The 6,582-nt window shown below is 36.4% G+C and overlaps 1 pseudogene; it reads left to right on the forward strand.

The window, feature by feature from the left end:
- The first annotated feature begins 2,047 nt into the window (after positions 1-2,047).
- LOC120609097 (tubulin alpha-1A chain-like) lies at positions 2,048-3,337 on the forward strand (annotated as a pseudogene).
- The last annotated feature ends 3,245 nt before the right edge of the window (positions 3,338-6,582 follow it).

The following is a 6,582-nucleotide window of genomic DNA, read 5'->3' on the forward strand; positions in this document are numbered from 1 at the left end:
TCTTTGTATGTGTATATATATATATTCCTTATATATATATAACTTACTATTGTTATTGCATTAAATAGTGTCATTCTATATATATTTATGTCAGCCATTTTAAATCATTTTTAAAACAGAATTGAGAATATGTAAAACATTAAGGTTAATAAGAAAAGTATTAATTTCATTTAATGTAATGAAGTACAATTTCATCACTGATCCATCAATCGTTTTGTTAAAACTTACAGAGAATACAGTATTTCTCTATTCTAAATTATCTCCAAGAAGGTATTATGTAAAAAGCACTTACACCTCTTTGTACCATTTCAAATCCATCATCAAAATAAATATAAGGATGAAAAACTCTCTATCTTCGAGCTGTTTAAAATAAAGAGGAAGTTTTTTATTTACTAAGAATTTGCTATATTAATCTTTTAATTATTCAAGTGAATTATTTAATATTTGTTGAGTACATACTATGTACATACATGGTGCTAAATGCTACAGGCAATAAAAAGATGAATAAGGTAATCGATATCTTTAAGAAGCTTCTGTGTATGTTAGGCACTTCTACATTCCAAAGACGTGGTTAACTTAGGTGTAATTTGGCTTCACTATAAAACTGAATAAAGATGAGGCAACATAGAAATACTAGGGAGCTCCAGCAGAAGCACAATCTGGCCTCTGATTCTAGTTTAGTGTTCTAAAACATCAAGAAATAAATCAGTTACCATGGTTGGTGGTGGTGGTGGTGGTGGGTTGGCTGGGCAGGACAAGTATGGGAAATACCAGCAAAAACACAAAATAATCATAAACACAGGTTGAGGAGAATAGGAAGCAGAACTAATATGGGTTGGTAGATGGAAGCCAAGAATAATCAGTAGTGGACAAAACCAAATCAGAAGCTAAAAAGGGGGTTCTGATTCAAGACATTGGTCTAAGTTTACATGTTTTAACTACTATTGAATATCCAAAGAAATATAAAAATGGGGGGGAATATGAATTGGCACTTGCTATAAACTTTAAGAGATTTCTATTAAAGTGTTCTGTGTCTAGAGACAATTGTGAGATATAATCAAAGAGGGACAAATACTACTCCTACCAACACCTATAATAAGTACAGGAAATGTTAGAGTCCACATGGGGCAATATCCCAACACACCCCACCTTACCCTTCATATACTAAGTAGGGTCACACAAAACAAGTAGGAATTCTGTGGCACAGTGTAAAGTTCCTTTCTCTACCTTATCTGGCTGTAACTTTCCTTATACCAACAGACAGCTGAAATCCAATTTATTAAAGTAGACGTGGTAAATTTAATTTTTCCCTTCAGCCATTGTCTGAACCTAATGTTTGAAGAGGATCCTCAAAAATTCTGAAAACTGAATTTCATCAATGGAGATGAGCACCATCATAAAAATGAACAAGCCAAAGAACCATTTATTAATATAGATTAAAAGAGTCATTTTCAATCTATGAAAGTAGATTAATCAGAGGAATAAACTTAAATGATATCACCCATGGAACAGTTAATAATAACACTACAAAAAAAACTTTGGAAAAATCTCATAATGTCAAGTATTGGAAAGATACTGGGTTACCAACTAGATTCAAAAGAATGTTACACCACAGACACACCATATGCAAAATTAAACACAAAATATGTCATAGGCCTAATTTTACATGCTAAAAGTATAAAACTCTTAAAACATAGGCATAAATATTTATGATCTTGGATTAGGCAATGGTCTCTTTGACACCAAAAGCACACATGCACGTGTGCATGCGCGCATACACACACACACACACACACACACGCACAGATAAATTGGACTTAATAAAAATTAAAAACTTTTGTGCTTTAAAAGAAACCTGGAGAGGTTCTCTTACATCAACCACCTAAGAGTTGCACTACAAGAGGTAACAACTTCTTTTCCTCTCAGCCATCTGCTCAGCAGCTGCAAAGCAGCAACCGTGTATGAGTGCATCTCCATCCACGTTGGCCAAGCTGGTGTCCAGATCGGCAATGCCTGCTGCGAGCTCTACTGCCTGGAACATGGCATTCTGCCTAATGGCCAGATGCCAAGTGACAAGACCATTGGCGGGAGAGATGACTCCTTCAACACTTTCAGTGAGACAGGCACTGGCAAGCATGTGCCCAGGGCAGTGTCTGCGGACCTGAAATCCATGATCATTGATGAAGTTCGCACTGGCACCTACCACCAGCTCTACCACCCTTAGCAGCTCATCACAGGCAAGGAGATGCTGCTAATACCTATGTTTGTAGACACTACACCATTGTCAAAGAGATCATTGATCTTGTCTTGGACTGAATTCAGAAACTGGCTGACCAGTACACAGGTCTTCAGGGCTTCTTGGTTTTCCTTAGTTTGGTGGGGGAACTGGTTCTGGGTTCACCGCCCTGCTGATGGAACGTTTCTCTTGATTACGGCAAGAAGTTCAAGCTGGAGTTCTCCATTTACCCAGCACCCCAAGTTTCCACAACTGTAGTTGAGCCCTACAACTCCATCCTCACCACCCACACCACCCTGGAGCACTCTGATTGTGCCTTAATGGTTGACAATGAGACCATCTATTACATCTGTCATAGAAACTTTGACATTGAGAGCCCAACCTATACTAAACTAAGTAAGTTGATAGATAAAATTGTATCCTCCATCACTGCTTCCCTCAGATTTGATGGAGCCCTGAATGTTGATCTGACAGACCAACCTGGTGCCCTATTCCCGCATCCACTTCCCTGTGGCCACATATGCCCCTGTCATCTCTGCTGAGAAAGCTTACCATGAACAATAGCTTTCTGTAGCAGAGATCATCAATGCCTGCTTTGAGCCAGCCAACCAGACAGTGAAACATGCCCCTCATCATGGTAAATACATGCCTCACTTCCTGTTGTACAGTGGTTCTCAAGGATGTCAATGCCGCCATTGCCACCTTCAAAACCAAGCATACCACCCAGTTTGTGGATTAGTGCTCCATTGGCTTCAAAGTTGGCATTAATTACCAGCCTCCCACTGTGGTACCTGGTAGAGACCTAGCTAAAGCACAGTGAGCTGTGTGCATGCTGAGCAACACCACAGCTATTGCTGAGGCCTGGGCCTGCCTGGACCACAAGTTTGACCTGATATATGCCTAGTGTGCCTTTGTTCATTGGTACGTGGGGAAGGGCATGGAGGAGGAAAGTTTTCTGACACCTATGGGGTCATGGCTGCCCTTGAGAAGGACTATGAGAAGGTTGGTGTGGATTCTGTTAAAGGACAGGAATACTAAAGTTAAAATGTCACATAGGTGCTGCTTTTACAGGGAAGCTTATTCTGATTTAAACATTGAAAAGTTCTGATCTGATCAGTTAATTTGTATGTAGCAGTGTATATTCTCACATATAATTACTGGCCTATGCTTTAAACATGATATTTTGTTATAGACCCAACCTGTCTGTTTCTCTGATAGTTTTGAATAAAATATTTCCTGTCTTAAGTGAAATAAATAAATAAATAAAGGAAACCTGGAGAAAGTGAAGGGACAACCCACAGAATGAGAAAAAACATTTGCAAATCACATAACTGATAAGAGACTTATTCAGAACTTACAACTCAACAATAAAAAGACAATCAATTTTAAAATAACCTAAATATATGTTTATCCAAATAAGATAGACAAATGACAATAAGCATATGTAAAGATGCTCAACATTATTAGTCATTAGGAGAATAAAATCATGATGAGATATCACTTCATATCCATTAGGATGGGTATAATAAAAAAGACAGACAATAAAAAGTATTGATGAGGATGTTGAGAAACTAGAATGCTAATATATTGCTGATAGAAATGTAAAATGGTGCAGTCACTTTAGAAAAATGTTTGGCAGTGCCTTAAAAAGTTAAACATAGAGTTATCACATGACTTAGCAATTATACACTCCTAGGTATATACACAAGAGAAATGAAATATACCCAAGAAAAGTGAAAACATGTTTACACAATATTCCATAGACAAATGTTAATACCAGCATTATTCATAATAGTGAAAAAATGTAAATTGCACAAACGACCATCAACTAATGAACGGATAAACAAAATCATACACACATGGGAATATTATTTAGCAATAAAAACAAATAGAGGACTGATACATGCTATGACATTGATGAATCTTGAAAACATGCTAAATGAAAGAAACCAGACACAAAAGACCGCATGCTTTGTGATTCTGTTTATATGAAATGTTCAGTATAGACAAATTTATAAAAACAGATTAGTGGTTGCCAGGGGCTGGACCAGAGGGTGAGGGGAAGGATTGTTAATAGCCACATGTAGTTTCTTTGGGGGATGATAAGAATATTCTGAAACTAGACAGTGGTGATGATTGCACAACTTTATGAATATGCTAAAAAACACTGTATTGTATGCTTTAAAGAGTGAATTTTATGGCATGTGAATTTTATCTCAATCAAGATGTCACTTTAAAAAATAACATTGTATATTTAAAATGGGAACTATTTAATTAGGAATGATTTAGAAATAAGAATAGGATTGCAAAAAGTGTTTTTTTAAGAATGCAATGGAAGCAACAAAGAGCAAAATTATAGAATGCCAAAAATCAAATCAATAAATTTGAAGATCCACTCAAAAAATCTTTCAGAAGTCAGAGGAATATGATATAAGAATGAATAGTATGGGGAAAAAGATGATGTATTGGGAAAAGATCTAGGATAGCTAATAAAGGATTTCAGAAAAGAGAGGACATAATAATTTATCGAATAATTTTTTAAAAATTTCCCTGAGCAGAAGACTAAGCCAAGTTAAGATCAAAAGAATCAGGTGAAAGGTTATTTTTTATTTATTATTAATTTTATTTTATGTCTATTGTTTGTTTTCTTTATTTCCTTTTCTTTCCTTTTTTTAAAAAAAATTACTATTAGTCAGTTTGAAACTTGTTGCTTGGAAAAATGGCGTCTCTACCTCACGTTGTACTGTAGAACATTAAGCCATGATCCTGGAGATCTGGGCCCAAGTTTTGTTGCTAACCAAGTATATAGCTTTAAGCAAATTATTTTGCTTCTTTGGGTCTCAGGTTGTTATCTGATAAAAAAAAAAAAAAAAAAAATGAAAAGCTTAAACCAGATGACTTCAACAGAGTTGACTTAAGTATATGACATGGGCCAGGGGAGTGGAAGGAGGCAAAGCAGGAAAGCTAGACATGGAGAGATAATGAGGAAGTCCTGATCTAACAGAACTAAAATATGGGGGGCTGGAACTTGGGGGGAGGTGATGCAAGCAATGCTGCCACTGTCCGTAGTGCTGAACCATCATTGTTTTGTCTGAATGCCAGTTGGAGGAGTTAATTACTTTGGTGAGCAATATGGAGATCTAACCATTTTAGAAAAGAACAGCAATACTCTGAGTTCATGTGCATCTATGTTTTTAACTACTACATCTATGCTAATAGTTCCCAAACCTATATATCTAGCACTAAAATATGCATCTCTCAATGCATATTTTCAACTATCTGCCAAGCATCATCTTCATTTATTGCATTGAATTTACTTCAAACTCAACAGGTCCAAGAGTGAACTTGTCATATTCACTAATGTTCCTGCTTGTTTGACTGTGTTTTACATTTTGATTAATGGCACCAAGATTTGTTCTTTCTCCCAAACCAAAAATCTAGGAGACCTAAATTATTTTCACTTGTCTGCCTTCTATACTTAATCATCAAATCCTGCCAATATTGCTTATAATACCTCTTACATCCATTTTTCTCTCTTCACTATTATCTCTATTCAGATTCTAAACATTTCTCACTTGGACTGTTTTAACATCCTTCAAATTAATCTTTCTACCTCCAGTTTTGTACTCTTTCAACTTACTAATATAATCAAGTTATTGCCCTGTGAAAAGACCTCCCTGGATCTAATTGATTACAGCACAAAATCCAAGTTACTTAGAATGACATTCATGGACACTGTAATCTGTTCAGAAAAACTCTGAAACAGAGTAATGTTCAGAACATTTATCAGAGAGTTCCTTTTAGGTTACCACTCGTGGAAGGGTGGTGAAGCAGGCAGAATTGGGCAGAGGGAAAAGTTGAGCTGTGCTACAGCATCAACAAAGACCTCTTAGCCCAACCCATGGGGAGTTCTGTAGCTACAATGGCCCTTTAGAAAGGCTCCAAGTTGGAGCGAGGGGGCAAGAGCTTTATATAACACATTGACCAAACATTGGATGAAGGGTGTCCCTGGAAGGAAGTATGACCTTGGGCATCACTATGGTTTGATTGTCTTCTGGCAGCACTCTCAGATGCTGGAAAAACAAGTTCTTCATTTATTATTAGGGATCTGGGTAGCAAATTAGAAATTCTACCATACTCTTGTCTACCTGTGCACATCCTTCTGTGTTTCCTTGACCTCTAGTATTTGCTTTATTATAACACTGACTACATTCTATTTTATTGCCTCTTTACTTCTCTGCATTTCTCATTAGACTGTAATCTCTACAACAAATGCTGTGACTATATAAGTTACTGTTGTATCCTCAATGTTTGGCATATAGGAAATCATAAAAAATTGTTCAAAT

This window comes from Pteropus medius, unplaced genomic scaffold, assembly GCF_902729225.1.
Source record: "Pteropus medius unplaced genomic scaffold, Ma_sr-lr_union100, whole genome shotgun sequence".
Taxonomy (NCBI): Eukaryota; Metazoa; Chordata; class Mammalia; order Chiroptera; family Pteropodidae; genus Pteropus; species Pteropus medius.